Source organism: Camelus ferus, chromosome 12 (genome assembly GCF_009834535.1).
Source record: "Camelus ferus isolate YT-003-E chromosome 12, BCGSAC_Cfer_1.0, whole genome shotgun sequence".
NCBI lineage: Eukaryota > Metazoa > Chordata > Mammalia > Artiodactyla > Camelidae > Camelus > Camelus ferus.
The window spans coordinates 30,395,817-30,423,639 of NC_045707.1; the positions used below are offsets into that span (position 1 = coordinate 30,395,817).

The following is a 27,823-nucleotide window of genomic DNA, read 5'->3' on the forward strand; positions in this document are numbered from 1 at the left end:
AGTATACAAAAGTTTTTTTAAAACAAAGGTTCCTGTTTCCAGGAGCCTGTATAATCTACAAGATAAGGTTAAACACCTAAACAAGGAGGCAGGAAATTGGGGTTCTATAACGACTGAATATAGATATACATGAACAGGGATGTTTCAGTAGACTGTATTTTCTCATTTCTCTTGAAATTATGTGGTTTTGTGTAAATACAAGGCTGACCTATCGCTGTCTGTGTAACCATGAGCTAGATATGTAATTTTATTTCTAAGTATTAAATCTCTTTAGCTTTAAAATCAGGTGACGGCTGCTCCACCCTGTTACTGTGAGGCGTGGACAGGACAGAGGATACACAGTGCCTTCTGCTGTTGGTGGGGGGGTTGCGGACAGTATGAGCTCATTGAAAGTGGATTCCTCATGCTTTGTTTTGTACAAACAAAGCAAAGTAAGTTAAGCTCCAGAAGAACGTGCCCACAGTCAAATTATAAGAAATTTATTTTTGTTCTACAAGTTATATGTAAAATGTCTTAAGTGGCTTGCCGTTATAGGTTTAGGATGATGATGAGTTCTTACACAGTGGGATCAGCTTTTCAAAAAGGCAGATTTGAGTGGGTTCAAGGCCTAGTTGTGATGCTTGCGCCTTGCGTAAGTTACTTAACATTTCCGAACTCAATTTTCTTCTCTCTAAGATGGAGATAATACTGTCTCAGAAGGCAGTAGTAAGAGATAAAGGTTCTGGGCAACTTTTGGAAATTATTTATTGTCGAATGAACGAGCAACTTTACCTATAACCTCCTGGTCAGTCTAAGACTCATACTTTGCAGTGGTTTCATGAATCTACAAGTCTTCTGATAGTGGTATTGGTTATACATTCAGTATTTTATGTCTGGAGAGCCGCCTGCTTTAAAAATCTCTGGGAATTGATGGTGGCCCTAAGGGCTTAGATGGCAGTTGTTAAGAGAGAAACTTGTGGAAGACACAGCTGCCATTGTAGCTATCATAGGAAGAGCATCACTGGTTTTCTTAATTTAATAAGGGTTAAGCATGAAAAATGAAGGCATTCCCTTTGAACATCATATTTCCATATAATAATCTCTTTGGTTATGCGTCCTGAATTTATAAGCCTAAGTAATCCCCAGAGACCAGGTGGGCTGAGAGGGAACAGAGGCCAGTTAGAAGCCCTGCTGATCTTATTAGATGTGCTCCCTGGAATGTCCCAGCGGGTTCTAGGCTTGAATCAGTATTTGTTTACTGTGGTTCCTTTCAAGAATAAACTGCAGTGCACAACGGTCTCTGAATTAGAACTGAGGGGGGAAATGGCACAAATTATTGCCATAATTCGTTTTGGAAGAATGTGGGAGAGACTTTAAAAGATAGGTTAAAAGAAGCAAAGGAAGTCATAGACCATAATAAAAAAACGAACAAAAAGATCTTCAGCTCCTCCTTTATACTGGAAAACAACACAAAACAAAACAAAAAAAATGTTAATCTTGTCTTGCTATAAAATTTGCTAAAGAACAACCTTATTTTTATTGGCAACATAAAGTTTAATTTTCCCTACATTTGTGAAATAATGATACACTTACTATGAGTGAGATAGGAAAGCAATGCTTTTCATCATAGTGTTCTGTCCTGTCGTTTTCTTTATACTTGTGGTGTAGTAAAAAGGTTAAGAACATGGACTCCAGAAACAGAATGTGTTTTCGTCGCAGTTGTGCAATGTTAGGCTGACCTCTCTGTGCTTTGGTTTCTTCTGTAACATGGAGATAGTTATGTGTCTCAAATAATTATTTTGAATATTGAATGATTTAATGGGCAAAGCTATGAATAGTGCTTGATACATTATAAGCTCTGTAAAAGCATTAATTTTTATTATTGAGGTTAGCCTACCAACAAAGTAACAAACAGTGTGCTAAAAGGAGTTAAATTTTTGCACACTTCTTGCATTTTTAAAAGTAGGTCTTATATAAAGAATGTGAAGTCAGAATCTAATCCACTACGTGCCGATTTATTCTACTGTCTTTAGTGAAAAGCATCTGTTTTTTTCTGTCATCATCAGAGGTGATAACTGATTTCATTATTTCAATAAATATTTTTTGAGTGCCTGTAACTTTCTAGGCATGGGGAAGAGGGTGATATCAAGATTCTCTGCTCTTAAAGAATATTAATCCATCCCTTTGCCACTCTACTGTAAATTTTAATCTCATTCAGCCTTTTTAGAGAATAGTTCATTTTTATTCCGTTTTTTTCTTTGCATCATTTAGTAAATCTTGATGACTTGGGCTACCCTCTGATTAAATAAAAATCCATATTTTAATGGAAAAGAAGAAAAGTTTAAACGTAACATTTTTTTTTCTACCCGTTTTGGCCTCCTCCCTCCCATCTAGTGTGCTTTGGGCATCTGCCTTATGCATTAACCAGACCTCCCCAATAGCAGAAATACCTGCTCCACCATAAAGGTCTATTTTTCTCCTTCTGGCGCCAGCAGTGGAACCCCTGAGAAGATAACATTCCTTTCTCAATCGTGTAAGGGGTCATGATGACCCACCACTCACCTTGTACTTGCAGACATCTTTGGTGCACTTTATGTATGATGCCAATATATCATTTTCCTTAAAGATAGTGGTTAATGCAGAACAGACTGGTCATATGGCCTGGGGAGATGCTGGGCTGCACCTAATGGAAGTTCTTAGCTTAAATACTTACTTATGACCTACTAATGTTACTCTCTATATGACTTGCATTCTGCCTGTTTTATAAGATTATTGTTTCTTGCATGACCACATGTGACTAAGCCCATATAAAATTACTGATGATTAGGCAACTTGAAAAGATTGATTAAATAATGAGCTATCAAGCCATGAAAGACATGGAAGAAACTTAAAAGACATATTACTAAATGAAAGAAGCCAGTCTGAAAAGGCTACAGACTGTATGATTCCAACCAAATGACATTCTGGAAAAGGCACAGCTACAGAAACAGTAAAAAGATCGTGGTTTCCAGGGGGTTCAGGAGAGGGAGGGAGAGAGGGATGAACAGATGGAACACAGGGGATTTTTAGGGCGATGAAATTATTCTGTATGGTACTATAGTGGTGGCTACATGTCATTATGCACATAGAATGTACAACATCAAGAGTGAATCCTAATGTAATCTATGGACTTTGGTTGATAATAACATGCCCATGTTGGTTCATCAGTTGTACCAAGTATGCCACACTGATGAGGGATGTTGAGGGTAGGGGAGTATATATGTGTGGGAGGGGAGGGCTATGTGCCAACTCTGTATCTTCTGCTCAATTCTTTTGTGACCTGAAACTGCCTCTAAAAAAAATAAAGTCTATTGAAAAATTTGATCAAATAGATAGTTCTGTAAGATCAGTGATTGCTGGAGTGTAACTCTAGATATGAAAAGAAGCAACAAGAGGGTACCACTTGCTGGACCATCACAGACAAGAAAGACAGGCAGTCCAGAGGCTTTCGGCCACTGTGAAGAGGGGCCAGTCCAGGAAGAGCACATTGGGTGGGCTAGCAACAAAGTTGCCTGGCCTGGGAATGAGCATTTCCTAGCACCATGGGACAGTTGGTCATGAAATGCCTTCCAAACAAACCTTGGTAGGAATTAAGACTGAAAAGGAAGGGACTGTAAAGTAAAGAATGTTGCCCACCATCCAGTTCTGTAAGAATCAGGTCATTAGGCACTGCAGTCGCTGACCTCAGTATACCCTGAAGGGAGTTCAGGGTGAAGATCAGGGGTGCTCTGGGAAAATAATTAGGTATTTTCAGAAGAAATTTTTTACAGACCTGATTCTTGCATCTCCTCATAGCTTAGAAAAGCACTAAAACCTTTAACCAAGATATCTGTTCCCAGTGACTAGCAGCAGCCTTCTACCGAGATGTATACTTGGTTGGTCGAACCCCCTTCACCAAAATCACACACATACTGACCCGCTTTACCTCTTTGGAACAGTTCTCAGAGCTTTCTGAGAGACTGTCTCCTGAATTATAATCCTCAGGTCGGTTTGAATAAAATTTTCCACTTCTTTCTTAGATTGAATACTGATTAATGTTTTTCATTGGCATGTTTTTGCAAATAGTTTCTTAGAAGCTGCCCTTTGTATATACCTTTGATTATACAAGTTTTTTAGACTTTTTTTTTTCTGTAGCTGCCACTGTATGTTTTGTTAGTGCCTCCTTCTGTCTGAAGGATCATAGAAATATCTCTCGAGGAGATTTTTTTTCTTCCAACACCCTTGAATTTAGAAACTGAAAAGCACAGATTTAGAAGTGACATCTTCTGTCAAACGTTTCCTAGCAAATGCTTTTAGCAGCACTGTCAGTCAGTCCTGATTTCAGAGGTGCGCTGTCTCAGACTGCTGAAGTGTGACTTCCTATGACGCTTTCTATTCTAGGATGGAATAGTCTGATTCCAGTCACTTGCTGGGAACACTGTGATTTGTAGTTTTGAACATTACTGAACCGATAGACTAACCAGCTACCTGTGTTTTGGAAGCGAGCATACCTGTGCCAGAGCTGTCTGTGCTTTGTTTGTTTACATTTGGAAGAATGTTTTAAAAAAGACAAAGGAAAGCAAAAGATAGGGTCAGCTGTATCCTAGTGATCTTTAGCAAGTAAGACCAAACTGATGATGTTAAAGCTAGATTTTAGGCTCATTGTGGTCACGCACATGCAGTAGAAAGATACAAACATCACATGTTTAATTGACACATATTCTGACGTTTTATAATAAATGATTATATCTCCCTTGATTATACTGAAAACAGTAACAGTAAATTGTTTGCTAATTTCCACACCTGGAGTCAAAACACTCGCCAAATGGTAAGATTAATTTAAAGAATTAATCCATTGCCAAAGAAAAATTTTGAAGAAAAAAAAGAAAAGAGTATCTGTTCCCAAATGGCAGAAGAACATCATTAAAATCTTCTCCAGCAGCAAAGACAGGAGACAGATGCTACTAATAAAATATTATGAACTGCTCATGGTTGTTTCCAATAAAACACAAATGATTTCATGGTCCTATAATTTGAACTGTCAATCTAATTTAGTAGGTTTGTGTTGAAAATCTGATTTCTAAAAAATCGAGACAAGAAGTGAATTTACTATTGTGTGCAACATTTGTGTGTGTGTATAAACTATAGGGAATATTAACCAAAAAATCTGATAAAGGAAAATTATCAACCTGAAATATCAAAAGTCACTGAGAAGTCTTAAAGTCACTCTGAGTTTAGTAAACAGAGCACCAGGAATCCCAGGTCGTAAGCCCTGCCCTGCCCATGCCTAGCTGCCATCGGCAGGGCTAGCCTCATGGACTTGCACCTTCTGCAGTTGCCTAGTGCCTTGCCCTCAGAAGGGCCCTGTGCTCAGCTCAATGCTCTGCTGTCGCTGCCTTAACATTCTTACTAATTTTTGAATGAGGGGCTCACATTTCCCTTTTGGTCTTGGCTCTAGGAATTATAGAGCCAGTCCTGGCCGTTGACAGGTTACTTCTCCAAATTTCAGAAAAGGCAGCAAAGATCCTGAGATCCAGAAATGTGACGTTCAGAGTCCCAACAAAGTTTCCTGCAAACTGGAAGCTCCGCATTCATCCTCATGCTGTGGTCGTCAACCAGGAGCAGCTTTGCCCCCTTGTGGGCATTTAGCAAAATCTCTGGAGACATTTTTAGTTGTCCCAGCTCTAGGAAGGACGCTCCTGGCATCTGGTGGTAGTGAGATGTTTAATCCTACAAATGCACAGGCCAGCCCCCATAACAAAGAATATTGGGGCCCCAAATTTCTACACTGCTGAGGTTGAAAAACCCTGCATAACTCATTATTTGTGTCTCCAACACTTGGTACAAACCCAGGGAGGTTACTCAGTGTTTGTTGAACCAGTGGGTGCAGCCTGGATCTTAGGTGGTTGTATTCCTTACCGAAGAGCGCCTGAAGCACAAATCTGGTGGTTATTAAGTGGAATCTAGCATTTCCACAAGGTGCAGTACAGAGATGCTCTCGTGTCAGGCACGTCCACTTCTCACACTTAACCCATTAACTTGCAGGCTCCTGACCCTCTCAAAACTGTCTAAAACAGTACACTCAGAGTTGGCAGATGGCTTTCCAGGATGCCCTTGGACTTCTGCTGACACCTGTTGGGCTGTCAGTTTACCAGGTCCTTGGGTTCGTTCCCAGATCTGTTCACGCCACTGTGCTGGTTGCTGTCATGATGCAGTGTAGTCAACTATTACAGAAATTTAGGGAAAGAAAAAAATAAAAGAGGAGAGCGATCTCAGTGAAAACCTAAGTTGAGTGCTTTGGAAAGATTCAATAAAGGTGTCACTAAGGAAAATTGCTCTTGAATGACCTGTAGGCAAGATGACTCTCAAAGATTTGGAAGAGAGTCATTAAAATTAGACTCTTTGTTGAATTTGCATCACCGTCTTAAGTTTTCACTGTTCTGCATGGAGATTATGGACAATTGCATCTGTGGTTTTTGTCAGAAAGACAGGACTTTAGCTAGCTGATCCATGCTCAGAAAAGGGCCTGAGCCACATCAGAAGATCGCAGGACGGCATTTATAGATTTGGGGATGGTATACATTGTTTTAGGAATGGAACTTAAGATGGTTTTCTTAATAATCAGTGCATCACACAACAGGGCTTCTACCGTATTTGCTGGTGGCAAAAAAAGAGAGCTTATTCAAATATCCCCTTTTGTCACTTCTAAATCCTAACAGCTCTCAGCTCAGTAAAGTCTGTGAATAATTTTCCTTACTCACCACCACCTTGTATCTGAAGAAGCTATTCCTTTAGTTTTTGATTCCACAAATGCCAACATAAGGTCTGTCTCTTGCCGGGTTCAGTACCGAAATGTTCCAGAGCTGCTTGCTTCCTTTTTCATTCATTTATTTTCTTCCTTAAACTCTCCATGTGCCTGGATAAGTTAGAGGTAATGTGTCACTTTCTTTAAGAATTGAGCAAATATAAATACATAATACCAGAAGTGGAGTCAAATCAGTTCATTTCAAAATACTATTAGAGTTGAGGCAAGAGACGTTTATTTGTCAGTCTGTGTGGTTTTCAGGATAGCTCTTAACTTGGTCTTATTTTGTTAGCATGCATGTCCCTGAATGGGAGCAGAGTTCTGGGTCTCTTAATCATGAGTTTGCCGAAAGAAGAAAGTGGACAACCTCTTTAATCTAAATCAGCCCTTGGTACTTTTTGTCATATCCCATATAACACATTCTTGTTATAGTCAATAATGTTTTATGTCCTATCAGTTGTCACAATTTTGCATTTATTGTCTAACAACTTATAGGCATACACATCTTATCTGGCTAGTAAAATAAAGGATTTAACATTTATGATCAAAAACATCAGGAACTTTTTAAAAAGTAGTTTATTTATTTTAGGTTTTTTTGTGTGTGTGAGGGGAGGGAGGTAATTAATGTTTATTTATTTATTTACTTTTTTAAGAGGAGGTATGGGGGATTGAACCCAGGACCTTGTTCATGTTAAGCATGCGCTCTACCCTTTTGAGCTATGCCCTCCTCCCAGTAGTTTAATTTAGCAAGTATCTAAGTATAATCTCCATTTAAAAGGTTAGCACATTAGAGATAAAGCTAAGTTCCTCTTTGCCCATCTGATACAGACTTGAAATGTGCCCTTCCAGACACGGACACACGCACACACACACGCCCCTAGAGATTTTTTTTATCATCGTGTTGTCATACTGTATGTATTGTTTAGTTATTTGATTGCTTTTAGTCAAGTTCAGTCAGTTTGGGTTGGATCTTACATAAAACTGGTTAATTCCTTTTACCTGCTGTATGACACTCCAGATGTGAGTGGACCACACTTTATTTTTCTGTTCCTTTGTTAATAGGCATTAAAGTTTTTTGGTATCAGTGTTGTAATGAACATCCTCTATGTTTTATTGAGCACTTGTACATACGTTTCCTGAGGCTAAATCCCTAGAAAGTAGAACTGTAGACCGTCTATGTCATTGATTACAGTGTTGCCTGAACTCATTTGTTTCCGTGGTAGCTTCTTTCTTAGCTCCATGGTACATCGGACAAAAGTCACAGACTCATAGACTTTGAGGAATCTCAGATATCTTAGGTATCACCATATGACACAAAGGAAAATTTAATTTATTTCTCCATATTAATATTATTTAATATTTTTACCCTGGATATTTCTCCCACACCCCCCGGCCCTGCTTTTGATGCCTTAATAAAGTCCTTTTGGCTCTTCTGTTCTGTTGCTTCTACTTTTAGTAACAAATTTTTAGTCAACAAAATGTATTATTGTAAGGAATTGTTTTAGCTGGTGTGTTACTATATTCAGCCCAAAATTAAAAAAAAAAATTTGGAAGATACTTTCTTAAAATGCTTTGAGTGACTGATTCTTCCAGAATTATACTTAGATTGGTTTAACATGGGGGAATCTTTGGATACTGTTGAATTATCTCCAAGATGGAATATGCTTAGATTCAAAACCTAGGGTTTCCTTTAAAACCAGTTGGGTGCTATAAATGTGCCATAAATAAAGGACACGTGTATGGTGTGAAAACTTTACAGGCCAATTGCCTCCTCTTGTTCCTATTTGGATAGTGTTTCTTCACCTGAATGATTATGCCACCACTCATATTTGATGGCTGCTGTGTGTGAAGTGTTATGCCCATGTTTTTCCCTTTGATTCTTACAGCAAGCCTAAGAACATGATAATCTTCTCATTTTTCAGTTGTAAAATTGAGGGAGAAGTTAAGTAATGTTCCCAAGGGTCAGCCTGTTAGGAAGTGATGGAGCTGAGAATTCAAAACAAAACTTCTCTCATTAGAGCCATCTCCAGTCTTTCGTGTCTATATAGGGCTGCCTCTCTCCCCCATCATCTAAAAACGACAAAAGTCTAGTTTCTGGAGATAGGCTTAATTTTAAAATACTAATGGTTTTTAAAAATCTTTAATTTGCTCTCAGGCCTAATTACAAATAAAATAGTTTTGCGGTGGACAGTCACAGTTAATTTTGTCTGCTTTTATTTTTTTTCCAAGTTGTCAAAAGAATTTACCAAGGTTTAGAACATTTAGACTATTACTTTCATTTATTCATGAACTGTTTATGGACTTTCTGTTACGGGTTAGGCCGCATGCTTAAATTTTTTGTATGTTGAAAATAATACGTGAAAAATATCCTAAATTATTAAGAAAGAACATGAAAGTTATTGGTAATTTCATCAGCTCTGTTTCTAACAGCAGAATGAACAGCGACTGCTCCCTCCCTGAGCATGAGCTTGTTTGCCTGCAGGCGCACCGAGCGCTCCTCAACCACCGTGGGGCGGGGGAGTGGTTTAGTAGTTTCAAGACATTGCGATACTGGGTCAAGTTTAGTGAAAAGGAAAGTAAATGAATAATTGTACACATGTGTCTGTTTTCTGATTAGAATGTCTGACTCATCTTTATAAATAAGTAAACTAATTAATGGCTCACTGCTGCAAACTGGAAAAATCAGCAGTAAATGTGCATCTATTAGCATTAAAGATATTCAAATGGGATTTCCTTTTCATTATTAATGAAGAACTTACAAATATGATCTTGGTGTCTGAGAGAATAAGGACTCCTTATCCATATTTGAATGCTGTCTAGCAGACACTGCAGGGATGGGGTTTATGACTCCTGTGAAGCACTTTTTCTCCGGAGAGACCTGAGTGAACAGCTGGTTGCTTCCATCCATAGGAAGTTAGGGAAGGAGAGTGCAGTGTCCACACTTAGCTGTACTTGCCGACTCCACATAAAATAAGAAGAACTTGAATATATGTATACTCATGTATAACTGAAGCATTGTGCTGTACACCAGAAATTGACACAACATTGTAAACTGACTATACTTCAATTAAAAAATTAAAAATAAATTAAAATAAAGAAAGAATAAAATATGGGGAACTCCTCGACAGTTTTAGTATTGCTATTATTACTATTTTGGGGGCAGGGGGAGATAATTAGGTTTATTTATTTATGTATTTGTTTTAATGGAGGTACTGGGGATTGAACCCAGAACCTTGTGCACACTAAGCATGCACTCTACCAATGAGCTATACCCTCCCCTCCAGTATTGCTATTATTTTAATACGTTTTTCTTACCTTAGAATATCACAGGGATGTTTTACCAGACTCAGAACTTACTCGTTGTTTCATTGCTGTATTTTCATTTCAGTATGATTTTCTTCTTACCCTAAGCGTACACATATTGAGGGTATGATATGTGCCAGTTATTGTGCTCAGTGCTTTACATGCTTTATGTATTTAATCCTCACAACTTCACTTTGATATAGGTTCATAATGTTGACAATTGTATAGATGAGAAGTGGAAACTTAGGAAAGAAAAATGAGATTAACCAAAAATGTTACAGCTGACTGATGGCAGAACTAAAAACTTTGGCCTGCCTGTACCTGACTTGCAAAGTCAGTTTTTCTTACCATTCTCTGTTAGAGCTTATATATTTTAAAATTTATTTTTTGAAAATATTATTTTTCCAGTCTTAATGTTTTTCACAATTGACTCCTGTTAGTTTAACGTTACACCTGTGTTATTAATTTCAACTTTATATTTTTGCCTAAGTACTAGCTAACTCTATGTAGTTGTTTTAGTTATTAATTTATAATTACTTGACAAAAAGAAGAGTATTTTAGTTTTTTTTTTTTTTTTGGAATGGAGGCAATGGGGATTGAACCCAGGACCTCATGCCTGCTAAGCATGTGCTATACCACTGAGCTATTTCCTTACCCCAAGAAGAGTATTTTTGGACTTAAAATATTAATATGCTGTTTTTCTTTCTTAAATTTTCTTTTTAAATTTTTAATTTTTATAAAAATTTTAAATGTTACTTTCCATTTACAGTTATTACAAAATTATTAACTGCATCCCTTATGTTATGTAATACATCCTTGAGCCTATTTTATACCCAGTAGTTCGTACCTCCCACTCATTCATCCCTATACTGTCCCCCCATCTCTCACTGATAACCACTAATTTATTCTCTATATCTGTGAGCCTGCTTCTTTTTTTGTTATATTCACTAGTTGGTTGAATTTTTTAGATTACACATATGCAATATCATACAGTATTTGTCTTTCTCTGTCTGACTTATTTCACTTGGTATAATGCCAAGTCCATCCATGTTGCTGCACATGGCAAATTTTACTCTTTAATGGCTGAGTAATATTCCATTGTGTGTGTGTGTATGGGTGTATGTATCATATCTTCTTTATCCATTCTCTTTATCCATTCATCTGTTGATGGACACAGGTTATTTCCTTGTCTTGGCAATAGTGAATACACTGCTATGGACATTGGGGTACATGTATCTTTGTGGATTAGTGTTTTTGGTTGTCTTTTTCTTTAATATACATGTATACCCAGGAGTGGATTTGCTGGGTAATATGGTATTTCTGTTTTTAGTTTTTTGAGACACCTCCATACTGTTTTCTACAGAGGCTGCAGAATTTACATTCCCACCAATAGTGTACAGGTGTTCCCTTTTCTCCACATTCTCTCCAACATTTGTTATTTGTGTTCTTCTTAATGATAGCCATTCTGACAGGTATGAGGTGATATCTCGTTGTTTTGATTTGCATTTCTCAAATAATTAGCATTGCTGAGCATCTTTTCATGTGTCTGTTAGCCGTCTGTATGTCTTCTTTGGAAAAATGTCTATTCAGGTCTTCTGTCCATTTTTCATTGGGTTATTTGTTTGTTTGTTTGTTTGTTTGTTTTTTAATGTTCACTTGTATGAGCTGTTTGTATAGTTTGGATGTTAACCCCTTGTGGGTCACTTCATTTGTGGATATTTTCTCCTATTCTATGGCTTGTCTTTTTGTTTTGTTCATGATTTCTTTTGCTGTGCAAAAGCTTTTAAATTTAACTCTGTCCCATTTATTTACTTTTTGCTTTTATTTCTTTTGCCTTAGAAGACTGATTCTCAAAAATTTTATATCAAAGAGTGTTCAGCCTATATTTTCTTCTAGGAGTTTTATGCTTTCCACTCTTATGTTTAGGTCTTTAAGCCATATTGAGTTTATTTTTGTTTATGGTGTGAGGGAACATTCTGATCTCATTGTTTCACGTGTAGCTCTTCAGTTTTACTAGCACCACTTACTGAAGAGACTGTTTTTTCCTCCATTGTATATTCTTGCATTCTTTGTCATGTCAGTTAACCATAGGCATGGGTTTATTTCTGGGCTGTGTGTTCTGTTCCATTGATCTATTTGTCTGTTTTTGCGCCAATATCACATTGTTTTGATTACTGTAGCTTTGTAGTATAGTCTGAAGTCTGGGAGGGTTATAACCTCCGGCTTTGTTCTTTTTTTCTCTTAAGATTGCTTTGATAATTTAGGGTCTTTTGTTTTTCCATACAAACTTTAGAATTATTGTTATAGTTCTGTGAAATATGTCATGGGTATTTTAATAGGGATTGCATTAAATCTGTAGCTGGCTTTGGGTAGTATGGCCATTTTAGCAATATTAATTCTTGCAATCCAAGAGCTCAGAATATCTTTTCCTTGTTATCATCTTCAGTTTCCTTCATTAATGTTTTAGAGTTTTCAGAGTATAGGTCTCACCTCCTTGATTAATTTATTCCTTGGTATTTTATTCTTTTTTGTGAAATTTTAAACAGGATTTTTTTTTTTTTTACTTTTTGTTTCTGATAGTTCATTATTAATGTATAGAAGTGCAGCAGATTTCTATATACTCATCTTGTATCCCGCAACCTTGCTGAATTAATTTATTAATTCTAATAGTTTTTGCATGGAGACTTTAGGGTTCTCTATATAAAGTATCATGCAACCTGCAAATAGTGACAGTTTTACCTCTTCTTTTCCAATTTGGATACCTTTTATTTCTTTTCTTTATCTGGTGGCATTGGCTAGGGTTTCCAATACTATCTTAAAAAAAGGCAGCAGGAGTGGGCATCCTTGTTTTGTTCCTGAGTTTAGCAGAAAGGCTTTCAACCTTCACCTTTGAGTATTATGTTAGCTGTGAGTTTGTCATAAATTGCCTTTACGTTGAGATGTGTTCCCTCTGTACCCACTTTGATGACAGATTGTCATGAATAGATACTGAATTTTGTCAAATGCTTTTTCTGTGTCTATTGAGGTGATTTTTATCCTTCCTTTTATTAATGTGCTGTATCACACTGATTGATTTGTGAATGATGATCCTTGTGTCCTGGTAACCATCAGGGCAATGGTGGCCTCACAGAGTGAATTTGGGAGTGTTCCCTCCTCTTCAGTTTTTTGGAGTAATTTGAGAAGGATAGGTATTAGTTCTTCTTTATATGTTTGGTAGAATTCCCCTAAGAAGCCATCCAGTCCTGGACTGTTTGCTGGGAATTTTTTTTTTATTATTATTATTACAGGTTCAATTTCACTTCTAGTGATCAGTCTGTTCAAATTGTCTGTTTCTTCTTGACTCAGTTTTGATAGGCAGTATGTTTCTAGAAATTTGTCCATTTCTTTTGTGCTGTCCAATTTGTTTACATATAACTGTTCGTAGTATTCTGTTACATGATTTTTTTTTTTTGTATCTCTGTTGTATTGGTTGTTATTTCTCCTCTTTCATTTCTTGGTTTGTTACTTGGTCCTCTCTCTTGTCTTCTTGCTGAGTCTGGCTAAAGATTTATCTTTTCAAAAAACCAGCTCTTGGTTTCATTGATCTTTTTTAAATTGTTTTTTTAATTTCTATTTTATTTATTTCCTCTCTGATCTTTATTACTTTCTTCTCTCTGCTGACTTTTACTTTTATGTTCTTCTAATTCTTTTAAATGGTAAATTAGGTTATTTGAGATTTTTCTTGTTTCTTGAGGAAGGCCTATGTGGCTGTTTACTTCCCTTTTAGAACCATTTTTGCTGCATCCTCTAGATTATGGAAAGTTGTATTTCTATTTTCATTTGTCTCAAGATATATTGTGATTTCCTCTTTGATTTCATCATTGACCTATTGATTTTTTAGTAGTATGTTTTTTAGTGCTCATGCATTTGTTTTTAGTTCTTTTTGTGATTGATTCCTAGGTGATACCAGTGTGGTAGAAAGGAAAATGCTTGGTACAATTTCTGTCCTCTTAAATTTGTCGGGACTTGTTTTGTGGCCTAGTATGTGATCTACCCTGGAGAACATTCCATGTGCACTTGGAAGTATGTATATTGTGCTGTTTTTGAATGTAATGTCCTTCAGATATCTGTTAAGTCAAAGTGGTCTACTGTGTCATTTAAGACTATTGTTGCTTTGTTGATTTTCTATCTGGATGATCTATTGATGTCAGTGGGGTTTTAAAGTCCTTTACTATTATTGTATTATTGTCAGTTTCTCTCCTCGTGTCTGTTAGTATTTGCTTCATATATTTTGGTGCTCCTGTATTGGGTGCATATTGTTAATGCCATATTGTTATAACATTTATTTTAAAGTCTGTTTTGTCTATTATAAGTATTACTATCTCCCACTATCTTATTGTTTCTATTTGCATGAAATATCTTTTTCCATTCTTTCACTTTAGTCTGTGTGTGTCTTTAGCCCTGAAGTGAATCTCTTGAAGGCACCATTTTGAAGTGTATTGTTTTTATCCAATCAGCTACGCTATGTCACATGATTGGAGCATTCAGTTCATTGACATTTTAAGTAATTATTGATAAGTATGTTCCTATTGCCATTTTATTACTTGTTTTCCAGCTGTTTTGTAGTTCCTCTCTGTTTATTTCTTTTTTGTTTGTTTCTTTCTCCTCTTGTGGTTTGGTGATTTTATTTAGTAATCAGCTTGGATTCCTTTCTTGTTTTTTTTTTGTTTTGTTCTGTTTTTGTTTTTTTTTGTGTGTGTGTGTCTTTTACAAAAGGTAAAAGGTTCATAAATGAACCTTGAGGTTCATAAATGTTGACCTGTAATTATATCTTCCTGATTTAAACTGATAGTTATAAATTCACACACACTGTAAAAGATCTACATTTTTTTTTTTTTACTTCTCTCCTCTGTGTTTTGTGTTTTGATGTCATGTTTTACATCTTCATTCTTATCCCCTTACTGTTTATTGTGGTTATAGTTGCTTTCACAGTTTTTTGTCTTTTAGTCCATGTACTGCCTTACTTAAGTGATCCTCAGCCCTTACTGTATATTTGCCTTTCTTCTTGGAATTGTCCCTTTCCTATAGATTCTTACTTCTTTTCCATTTAGAGAAGACCCTTCAACATTTCTTTCAGGGTGGGTTTAGTATTGCTGAATTCTTCTAGTTTTTCCTGTCTGAGAAGTTCTTCATCTCCTTTTGTTCTAAATGATAATCTTACTGTGTAGAGTATCCTAAGTTGCAGCTTTTTCCCTTTCAGCACTCTGAGTATATCATGCCCCTACCTTCTGGCCTGTAAAGTTTTTTCAGAGAACTCAGATGATTGCCTTATGGGGATTTTCTTTGTATGACTCTTTGTTTTTCTCTTGCTGCCTTTAGAATTCTCTGTATTTTTAACTTTTAGCATTTTAATTATGCTATGTCTTGGTATGTGTCTGTTAGGGTTCATCTTATTTGAGATCCTTTGTGCCTCTTGTACATGGATAATTATTTCATTCTTTAGGTTTGGGAAATTTTCAGCTATAATTTCTTCAGATACATTCTTGATACTCTTTGCTCTCTTCTTCTTCTAGAACTCCTTTCATGTGAATGTTTGCAAATTTGATATTATCCTTGAGATCACATATGTTGCACTCATTTTTTTCATTTGTCTTTCTGTCTGAAGTGTTCTTTGGCTGATTTCCATTATTTTGTCTCCCAGATCACTTGTGCATTTTTCTGTGTCATTTAGGTCGCTATTCATTGTTTTTAAAGTGTTTTTTTTTTAATCTCAGATATTGAATTATCTATTTTTGATTGGATTTTTTTTTTATATTTCCTAGTTCCTTGTTAAAATTATCTGTGTTTAGTACAATTCTCTTCCCTAATTCAGTTAGCATTTTTATTACCAATGTTCTGAATCGTTATCTGGTAAATTGTTTATTTATGTTTCACAGTTTATGTTTCTAGGCATTTTCTCTTGTTGTTTGCACTAGAGAGTAGTTTCTCTGCCCTTTCATTTTACTTGTTTCTCTGTCTCTATGAAGTTAGTTGAAACAATTACCAGTTGTGGTATTGAAGGAGTGTTCTTACTTCAGAGCATGACACCAAACGCATGTGCCCAATTCCTTTGGTGGGAGGACTGCATTTGACGTGGATGCCAGTCATGTCTTTCCTCAGGGTGTGCTGACAGCCTTCACCTTGATAGATGGTGGGGCTGGAGGTGGAGCTAGACCCTGCTCAGGGTTGAGGCAGGACCTCCTCTCTGCTTAGTGACTATCACCACCCTGTCAGGGGCAGGGTCTGCTCCCAAGTTGCTGGAGTGGAAGCCCTGAGGGTCAGTCTCGAGCTGGCTCTGTTCCCAGTAAGTGTATGTATTTCCTTCTCCCTTTACTGGGACCTTTGCCCTAATGCAGGGGAGTAATGATGAAGCAAATGGGGCTTGAGTGCTTGCAGTGGTCCAGTGCTTGCCTGTGTAAGTATCCATTATTTCACTCAAGGGAAGCCCACGGTTGTGTCTTTTCCCCAGTTGTGGCTGCCCCAGACCTAGTGCTAGTAGGCTGTGGTGTGGAGTGCATGGGACTGGAGCGTTCACTTGAATTGGACTGGGCGGTGTGATGTGGCGGCAGCCACTAGGACAAATCTCTCTCCACTCTTCCTGAGGGCAAGCCAGCACCCATGCACTCCTCACAGATGGAGTCCAGGCATCTCCAGCCTTACTGTCTGCCGCAGACATTCTCTAGTCAGTCAAGGGAGGTTGTCTCATATGCATAGGACCCCAGGACTGAGATGCCCAGTTCCCAGGGTGAGTGTCTGCCCATCCTAGTTCCCACTTCCTCTTAGTCCCCTCCCAGAGGCATAGGTTCCCTCCTGATCACTTTTCTTCCTACATGATTACTTGTGTATCTCTCTTACAGCCCTGGTTGTACAGAGCCCTTCTGCCAGTTTCCAGTGAGCTTCCCAAGGGAACTGCTCTCCACATAGACTGTATTTTTGATGTGTTCATTGGGGGAGGTGAGCATCATGTCCTCTTACTCCACCATCTTGATCTCTGTCTAAATCTCACACTCTATTCACATTTTGTTGGTTTTACTTAATGTCCTTTTTTTTCTGTCCCAGGATCCTATCAAGATACCACATTACATTTAGTTATCATGTCACTTAGGCTCCTCTGGGCTGTGACAGTTTCTCAGACTTTCCTTGATTTTGATGACCCTCAGAAAAGAGGAATGTTGGTCAGATATTTTGTAGAAAGTCCCTTAGTTGGGATTTATCTGATGTTTCGTCATGATTAGACTGAGGCTGTGGGCTTTGGGGAAGGAGACTATGAAGATACAGTGTCATTGTCATCACATCATATCAAGAGTGCATACTGTCAGCGTGACTTGTCAGTGCTGATGTAACCATGGTGGACGTGTTCTCCCCCACCCCCCCCCCCTTCTGTACTGTACTGTTTGCAAACAAGTCACAGCATAGCCCTTACTTAAAGTTTGGAAGTTACAGCCACCTCTTTGAAGAGAGGTATCAGCATAATTATTTAGAATTTTTTTCACATGGGAGATTTGTCTCTTTTCCTCTATTTATTCAATCATTTGTATATTCAGTATGGACTCATGAATATTTACTTTATACTTTGTGTTATAATCCAATATACTCTATTTTGCTGCATAATGTTTCATCTTTGGCCTCCACCAGCTCTTTTAGTTGGCCCTTATGTCCCTCCAACATACTCCTGTTATTATGGGAATTTTGTTTGGTTTTGTTTTTAGCATTTCCTTAATTTTGGACTCTGCTCCATTTGAAGAATAGTATTAGAAACCAAAGTCTGGCACTTGCTGTGTACATTGCTATTTAAGTATTGCTTCTGGGCCCTCTCAGCTGAGAGCAAGGAATTGTGTGTGTACAATTCCATGTAGATACACGTATCCATAAGCCATATGTAACCATGTGTATTTCTGTATAATTCATATGTATTTCATATATATTTCTGAATAGTAGTGGTAATAGTGTACATGAAATGAGAACAGAGGGGAGAAGAGACATGACAGCTGAGGAAGAGAAGAGGATGAGGATGGTTTGGATAAAAATTCTAGAATTAATGCTCTAACCCTAGTTTCTGACTGTCTCTGTCTCTCTTTCTTTCTATAAGGCAGTTTTGAAAATTTACCCATTTAGGAAGATTTTAAAAACATACATAACTAATAAAAAGACAATAAAATATGGAAGGCTGGTATTTGTGATGAGTTGGCTTTAAAGCTTGTATGTCATAAAACTTCTACAAGGAATTTTATTCTTTTTTAAACATTCTTTTTAATATGGGATTATATTTTGAAATCCAGGGAGAGAGAAATAGACTGTGAAGGGAGAAGGAGAAAGGAAGGCAGAGAGAGAGAGTAAGAGATTAATCAATTCATTGGGTAATATTGCCACCTCCCGGACTTGAAGGATTTCTACTGAAGTATTTTTCACCTTCATATTTATGACTGAGGATAAGATATCTTCATCATGTTTTTATATGGAGGTGGAGCAGGTTTGATTAAGAACTCTGTCCCTTATTTCCTGGGTGAACGTGGCGAGTGACTTAACTTACATGAACCGTAATGTTTTGATTTAAAAAAATGGGAGTAGCAATATCTATCTTGCTGAGTTGCTGTGAAGATGAAATGAGATGAAGATTGTAGAGCACGCTGATTGGCACAGAACAGAGAATTACCAAGTGTAATTTCCAGCTTGACTTGTGTGCTGAATGCCATTGAAAGGTCCAAGGCTTTGCACCATTTACCTCATATGTCTTTGGGAAGCTGGATTAATTCTGAGACTTGGGTATGACTTAGATCTGGCAGTATATGTGCTTCAAACTTATTGTCTGCTCTGTTGAAAAAAATAAACATTTAGTTCAGTGTTCAGTTTTATCTCATATTAAATTTTACGTATGAGAAACTAAATTTATAGAGCGTTCAACAGTGGGATTAGCTTAAATAATGAATTCCCATTATGCATTTGAAATTGTTTGAATTGTTTTACAAACTTGGAATTATACATTTGGTCACATCATTACACTTTTTTTTGGCAAACAAGACTTTTTATTTGTCCCTATTAAAAGTCTGAATTTTAAAGCGATTCTTGGACTGAGGACTCATATACTTCAGCTTGCTCAACTTTAACACCTACCTCATCCCCAGTAGCTTTTCCAGAATGACTACCTTCCCCATGAAATTCATTTGAGTTTTCCCAATTCAAATGAGGCTTCTTTATTATTTTTACCTTTCTAATGACTACATCATGGAGGGAATAAATAGATTAGCAAGTCTTTTCTATATCTTTCCCAATGCTATCTGGAATCATTTTGTTGACCGATTATTTCAAGTCATTTGTCTGCACCTTTCGGGTCATGACTTCCATTTTTGTCTACATTTGGTGGACTTGCTGGTGCTGAGCATCAGAAGTCTTCTCAGTCTGATTGCTGCATTTTGGTTTTTTAGTAAAACCAACACAGAACAGAAAAAGCAAATGACCATCAGTAGCACTGACACCAACATGATTTCAGTCATGATCTGATTTTTTTTTTTTTTTTTTTTTTTTGACCGTAGAGCACATTTTGTCTTGAGTAAGAGTCACATCATGGAAGTTGGGTAGTTTTTTTGCCTGGAACATCCTCAGTAATTAGGTTGAATTTTCTAAGTGCAACTTCATCATTCTGCAGACCAGTAAGTCTCACTTCAGAAACCCTTGAGGCTACCAGAGCAATTTTGATTCCTTTTGCGTTCTTGTGACTAGTGTTTACCCAGTATTTTGTACATATTGAAAATAGCTGGTTTTCACACCATGCCAGTTTTTCTTAGAAAATGGATCAACCTTTCTTGTTGGCTCCCTTTTGCCACTTTTCATAAGATGCTTGTTTTTGCCAACCAGCAGGTGCTGCTCAGAGAGCCAAAAGAGCACATCGTTTAAATGTATCCTTTAAGTTGAATCCCTTAAGCCCTTGACTGTCTTATTAAATGAAATCCGTTATCACCTTTGTCTCATCTGAAAGTTCTTTTTGCCATGGAATGTAACAAGAAAGATAATAGATGATAGATATAAGGTAAAGAAGGCTGCAGGTATGAAGATTCCGGGATTCAGGCATAGAAATCTCTTGAACGAGGGGCACACCTCTCTGCCTACCCCTGGGGTAAAGGTCTTGTTGATTCACACAGCCAGACTCCGCTGTTTCTCCACAGATCACAGCAGCTGGGCCAGAGGCAGATCCTGCAGCAGCCATGCATTCAGCTGTCCTGAGCCTTCTTTTCCCACAAGCTGTCCAGGTCTGATGAGGGGCGCAGGTCACCAGCCTACGTGCTTTCTTTCCTCAGCGTCTGCATTTCTACTTCAGAGATCTTGCTTCACATCCCTACTAATAAGCTTTTGTAAGGGGACCTCCTGGTCTGTTATGAAAACATGTCCCTAACCTCACCACTCTGGGAGCTGAGGAATTTTAGATTCAATGCATTTCTTAAAGTAAAAACCCAAGACTTATTGAAGTTTTTTTCTCTTGGGGGGAAGATTTGCTTTTTTTTTTTTTTCAAATATCAAGAGTTAAGGCATATCAGGGATTTGGAATGCTGTTTAACCCCTTCAATAATTCACCTTAGTAGAATTAGCTACTCTACTGCACAGTGCGCCCAAGACTTAGACGTAAGGATTCAAGAATCTCATAGGTGTTTGCCTTCAGGGCAACTCTGACTTTCAAGTTTGGTTCTTGCTATCAGCTCCCATTCATTATTTGGTTGACTGGTGTTTTTATCTCTTCTCTTCCTTGGTCCTTGGAGATAACCCATTACTTTCTTAGGAAGCTAGAAGTATTAAAAATCATATGAGTTGAAAATCATCTTCTAGTTGTTTGGAGTAAGTCATACATTGTTCTGCTTAAGGCAGAAGTTAATTCATAAGCTTTCCTTTCATAAGTATTGCTCTTTTAAAAATAAATTTTTATTTCTGATTACGTAACTTTTAATCTACAAAATTTTATTTGGTGAACTGTCTTTTAGTTTCCATTTCTAGATCAGTGTTTTTCACACATTTCTTTCTCACCCTCATTATTGTTCAGTCATTCTTCACAGGAGAGGAGGGTGGAGGTGGGACACAGAGCAGGGCTGTGAGCCTGTGACTGATATGCCCATTAAGTGAGCATCCTTTGCTTGCCTACAAGTCACAGGTATAAATTATTGACCCATAGTTTGTGTTATGAATAATCATACTTTACACTGAAGATTAAAATCTCATGTGGTATATTTTTTGCTCTGCTGAATTCCAGTATAGAAGAATGATGATTTTTTTCCTCTGTTAAATCTTTATGTGGGCTTATAAACCCTCAAAACTGGTGAGTCACCACAGTTTTAGTTGATCCAATTTATGTTGAGGCATGCAGTTTCTGGAAAAGTCATTTTTTTCCTAGGTACTTTTTATTTTACCTTTGATGACTGCAGCTTTCAGAGTCCAGGAATTAGACAGATATTGATATGAGAAATTGCAGAATGAATGAGTTGATTCTAACTTGTGTTAAGTCAGGTGGCCATCTCTGCAGAAAAATTTCAGAATCTCTGTAATATGAGTCATACAAGACAGAAATATCTCTAACTCCAATATCCACCTTACAGAAAGCCACGTCATCTGATGGTGTAACTGGTGACTTATGTTACAGTCACCTGAAATTGTTCATTGCAAAGCAGTCTTCTGAGATGATTTTTAGGTATAGTTAATTCTGTTTTTACCATCAGAAGAGTCTAAAACAGTTAGACTTTTTTAATAGTCTAAAACTCTTTGCGATTCATTAGTAGCGACCCATTTTATGTCGCTAATGGGTTATTGCTGGTAAATAAGTAGACGGACCTGTTCGACAGATAATAAAAGGTATTAGCAGCTGTCAGAATTTGGAGTTCTTGGAACTAGTATCAGAGATTCATTCATTTAAAAAGCAGTAATTAGAGTTGACTCTTGAACAACATGGGCTTGAACTGAGGGGGTGGACTTATATGTGGATGTTTTACAATGGTAAATATTACAGTACTGCACAGTCCATGGGTCCCTGAATCCACTGATGCAAAGGAACTGCAGATACATTGGGCTGACTAAAAGTTATATGCATATCAACCCCAGTGTTATTCTGTACTTGTTTTTAAAGTACCATGCCCCATCTGTGCAATTTCCAGATAAAATACTCTTATATATATATATAAAGTGGTAAAGTAGCAAATGTTTAGTTTGATTTGTAAGTCACAAACAAGTTAACTATTTTAAATCTTTTTTTTTTTCATTTTGGAGTAAAGGGAGGTATAAATAAAGCAGTAACAAAAAGAAACTAATAATTTTTACTACAAAGAATTAAAAATTTCTAACTTTCTTTACTTAGCACTTTGTTACAAAAAGCCTCCAGAAATTTTACTCTTGAAATTGCTGACAATATGTTTACCTTTTCATGATGTCACACCATCTTAAGAACCATCATGATTTGTCAGACTGGGTGCCTCATAAAAATGTCAACTGTGTGTTTGTACTTGACAGCGACTTTGAAGTATTCTGATTGAAAATAAATTTAATAAGGGAGACTCATCGTACAAACTTGTGGTTGATTTAGTATGAAAGAGGCATTTGTGAGTGTTGATTAGTAAAACAGAGTAAGGCCAATTGATGGTTATTATCCCATACATTGTTTCATGTTAAAGGTGTTTCAGTGTTTATGTTGTTCAGAATAGTATTTTTCTCTGAAAAATACATTATTTTGATGAGACAGCATGAACTCCAGGTGGATAAGTGAGTAGACGTGGACAAGATGATTTCAAACTGGGTACTTTCAATTACTTAGTACAAATATAACTATTTTTGTTTGCTTTTTGAAAAACTCAGCATTCAGGCTGTACAATAAACAGACTTTGAAAATATGGTATTTCTTTCTATGTATTGTAGTATCTACTGAATTTAAACCCTATATAAAGACATGAGTCAAAATAGAGAGAAAAATGCAAAAATATTGAGCATCATGAAGAGTTCCGTGTATTCTGTCTCTAGTCTCAGTAACAGCCTTGTTCACTGCAATGTAATGATAGAATTTTATCTTAATAGATGCATCTTAGTGAACTACGGATACTGAAACATTCCTTTGGGTCAGATCAATGCTCTGTATAACATTTAATTCTTTTAATTTTGGGGGACTCGAAAATTATATTCATTCATTCATCTTAGAAACAGAGAAAAATATGGCAAAGGTGTCTATCCCTGGATTCCCTCCTCTTCTTCCTCAGTCTCAGAATTAGGCGCTGGATGGGCTCCACAGGCCTGCTGGATGCACCCAGGAACGTTGAGGGCCTAGCCCTCAGTGGGTGTGTCGTAGAAGGTCTCCATGTCCCATGTGGTCCTCTGGTTGTTTTTTGTCACTATGGTGATACCCACACCCTTATGGCCAAAGCATCCACCATGACTGATTCTATGGATGTAGTTTTCCCAGTTGAGAGGAGAGTCATGGTTGATGGCTAAAGCAACCGGCTGTACATCAGTGCCTCTGGCCCATGTCAAGAAAGACGACAACTTCAGTATGTGGATGTGACAGGGACACTTGGGCAAATATGTAGGCAGACAGATGTCAAAAGGAAACATCCCCTTACCCTCACAGACCTTGGGCATGCCAGATTTTATCCCAAGTTGCTATGTTTCTGGGAGCTTGGGGAGCACTAGTTGGCCTGTTGGAGAGGGGGACCACCGTGGGAGGACATAGGATTTAATATCCATGAGTGATCAAGTGAATATTTTGTGTAAATGGACAGTAATGTTCATGCATGGGTAATATTGGAAAGTTACCAACATAGTGTTTGATCTACAACCTTGTATAAGCTCTTACCAGGTTCCTGTCTCTTCCATTTATATTGCTAACCTACCGAATCGCTTAGCCACAGGACTTAAGAACCAAGTACTCTTAATTGGTGTTTCATCACCTTTTTCTTTGTTATTTGTATTTGCTTTTATGTATTTCTAAAAGCCGCTTTAAATTTTGTGTGTAATAAGGTAGATATAAAAAATTAAAATGTCACTGTATAAAAAGACGCTAACAGCCGGGGGAAGGGGGGGGGGCAACATGATCACTTATTCCATTTATGATGTTCATTTGATAAAGATGTCTAGTTGCTTGGAAGAAGTGCAGCTTTTCTTGTTATTGACACATGAAGTTTGATTCGCTCTGCTGGCTGTTACGGAGGAGACGTTGCTGGGTGGTGGGATGACTCATCAGGAGTTTTTAGAATAGCTTGACTTGAATTCTCTCTTTCATATTATGCTTAAAGGTCGATTTCCAAAAAAAATTAACATTTTGAGTAAAATTCTGAAGGTTATATAATTCATTCATTCTTGTTTAAAACATTTTTAAAAAATCAAGATACAATTCATATACCATAAAATTCACCTTTATTTATTATTTAGATAGTATTACTATCAAACAGTTGTCTATTTGGTCCACATAATTTTGGCCCATCAGAGATGTACCTTTTCTCAAATAACAGGATATTATTATGTCACTGGCTTGCAAGGAGAGTGAAAACCAGCTTTATGAAACCCCTTCATAAGGCATTTTTGTAACTAGTCTATGCTATCACCCATATCAATGCCTTTTAAATTTTCTTCTCTATGTTTTCCTTTCTCTGTAGACTTGAACTCTTCAAGGGAAGGGATTATGTCATATTCTTAGAGTCCTAAGGACCTAGGAGAGTGCCTGGTTTGTGGCATGTGCTCTGCAGTTTTGTTGCATGGAAGAGTGAATGAATGAAGCTAATTTTTTCTTGTCTTTTTTTAAGACTCTCAGAGGAAATTCCATCATCTCATTTGTTACTTTGATGTTTAAGCAGTGCATCTGTTTAGAAATTTATTTCTGTTGCTCTTATGCCCATTTCTCCTCCTCTTTTCAGTTGTGGTAGGCAATATCTCATTCTTCTTTGTCTTCAGAATTAAGGCAGTAGAGTGATGAACAGACACAGGCTTCGGAGTCAGACAGAGGTGGGTGTGAATTGTGTCTCTGCCACATTTTAAATATGGGTTATTGGGTGCATTACTTAACTTCACTGTCATCTTTTCATTTGTAAAATGGATATGAGATTGTACCCACTTCATAGAGTGGTTGTGAGGATGAGTCACATAATGCACATGAAGCACTTAGCCTGGCACATAATAAGTGCTCAATAAAGCAAGTTTTTATTGTAGTTGATATTTGATGGTTGGTTTTTCCTTCATCCTAAATAAGCATAGTTTCTTTGACCTGATCAAAGTTTAATTGTCCAGTGGTTCAATTGTTGTCCTTAATTTCAGTTAGCAGAAGAAATGTTCATAGCCTAGTGAAAAAGTGTGCTGTAGATTAATAAGATCATCTAGTTATTAGGTTAAATTTTGCCTTGTATTATTAATTGTGGAAATTTCTTTTGTTACTTTGAACTTTTATTATATTTACCAAGTTACTTGATCTAGTGAAATAGATTTGCAACAAAAATGTTGCTTCTAAAATTTAAGATGATTGGTATCTTAAAACCACTATATTTGTGGAAGTGGTCAGAATTATTTTTATTTCAGACTAAATTCATTTTGTGGTTATGTGTAGAATTTCAGCAAATCTAATTTTATTTATAGATTTTTACATCCCAGTGGTGCTAAATAAAGTGAATTTTGTAAGATTATAGTTTCAATGCCCAGAATGTCATTTGCTCCCAAGAATAAAGAGTGCTGACTTAGAAGTCAGATGACCTGCATTCTTACTCTGATTCCCTTGGTTATTATTTTATGACTTTGGGTAAGTCATTTAATGTCACTCAGCTGCATTTTCCTCTTTTCCTGCTTTCTCTACCTCATAGAGGCATTACGAGGGTGAAATGAAAAAATAATAAAGGAAGGTAAAAACTGTAGAAATAGAGGATGTTATTTTTTGTGTAAGGCAATGTTCTGTGATGTTAATTTTTTGGACGAGATTACAGCATAGGCTAAAACAGTGAAAATGTGTCTATTTATCTGACTTTTTATTCCAAATCAGCTTCAGAAATATTCAAGAGCTCTTTTAATGACTGTTTATAGCTCTCTTTGAAAGAAAATTTGCAAAGTCATCACATAATGGCCTGTCATTTGTGTCCTTTCCCCAGTGTTGGCCGCCGGTTTGCATTTTAGCAATGAGGTTCTTTTAGTTGAAGACCCAGCTTAAGTAAATGCCAAAGTCAGCAGAGAGGATTGAGGAAACTTTCTGAGAATAGCTGAACATACCAGTGTTTATCCTTTCAGTTTCTGAGTCTAACAAACTTGTTTCCTCAGCCATATTGATATTTGTGGATATTGACATAATTTCCTCGTGAATGTCCATGTCCTCCCTTGGGCTGTTTTCTTTCTTGATAAAGACCTAAAGCTTTTGGAGAGTAGGGAATGCTTTCAGCTTGGATGTGGAGCTGGCCATCCATCCAGCGTTTCTCAGTGCTTAGCATCCCACTGAGGTCGAGTGGAAGTGGGGTGTTGTGGACTAAATCATGTCCCCCGCCCAAGATGTCTATGTTGAAGTCCTAATCCCTGCTACCTAAGAAAGTGACTGTATTTGGCAATAGGGCCTTTCCAGAGGTAATTAAGATTAAACGAGGCCACATTCACGGGTCCTAATTCACTAAGCTGTCCTTATAAGAAGAGGGAGAGACAGCAGGGGTGCCCGTGCACAGAGGAAAGACTGTGTGAGGACACAGTGAGAAGGTACCATCTACAAGCCAAGACGAGAGGCCTCCAGAGAAGCCGGACATGCTTGACCTTGACCTTCCAGCCTCCAGAACTGTACTGGGAGAAAATACATTTCTGTTGTTTAAGCTACTCAATTTCTGGTATTTTGTTGTGGCAGCTCTGGCAAACCAATACATGGGGTCTCCCAGATCCAGGGTGCTTGGCATCCCGCATGATGTGTTGGCCCGTGGGATTGTAAGAAACATCTTAGAAAGAACCCTTAACCCATGTGTAAATTCAGTTTCAATTTAAATTTAGCAGAGGGTCTAAGATACAGCTTGTAAAGTCATTCTTTTAAAGTTAGAAGCGATGGCAAAGCTACTCTTAGTTACCATGTCAAAGACAAAGAGGACATTATTTGAGATAGTTCATTTCAAAACTTACTTTACATCCTTCATAGTTTGATGTACTTTTCTACTTTAAAGCTATGGAGGAATTAATGCAAATGACAACCTTTTTAAGAGGCAAGGTAAATTCTTTCTTGTGGTTATTTTTTGTTTATTTTATATCATTGCTTAGCTTTTTAGTAAATCACATCATATGTTTTGATGTTAATATTATTAATGAAACAGTCTAATTTATGTATGAAATTTTTGAAGGAAAAATCCCCACCTCTTCCATTAATGATTTTTAGTGGCTTAATTTTGATTGTCAAATATTGAGTCCTATTTACATGCTGATTCACTGAATTGGCCATTTTATAAATAACTATACTCCCTTCTTATGTGTACTGTACAATTTTAAAATGCTTGCACATGCGAGATCTCATCCCATCCTCCTAAAAACCTATCCAGATTAGCATTACTCTGTTAATTTTCTGGGAAATGATTCCCAGAGAAATTAAGACACTTTTTCAGAGTCACACAGTGGGTTCATGGGTCCTGTGTTTCCCAGCTCTCCATTCAGGGCGCTTTTCTTTTTCTTGCAGCTCAGCTAAACCAAACCCCAAGGACTAAGAAATGCATTTGATGTGATAGGAGTGTCTTTTGTTCTAATGAGGTGACT

The 27,823-nt window shown here is 37.2% G+C and overlaps 1 protein-coding gene, 1 non-coding gene and 1 pseudogene across 2 annotated transcripts in view; 1 reads left to right on the top strand and 2 right to left on the bottom strand.

Annotated features, from left to right (window-relative positions):
- The window catches only part of SLC2A13 (solute carrier family 2 member 13), a 325,623-nt gene that overhangs the window by 101,319 nt on the left and 196,481 nt on the right, over positions 1–27,823 (top strand). The window lies entirely within an intron of this gene.
- Positions 19,123–20,946, bottom strand: LOC102511154 (annotated as a pseudogene).
- LOC116667876 lies at positions 23,660–23,802 on the bottom strand. Its single transcript, XR_004324930.1, has one exon. It is a non-coding gene; the product is annotated as a small nucleolar RNA SNORA67 (small nucleolar RNA).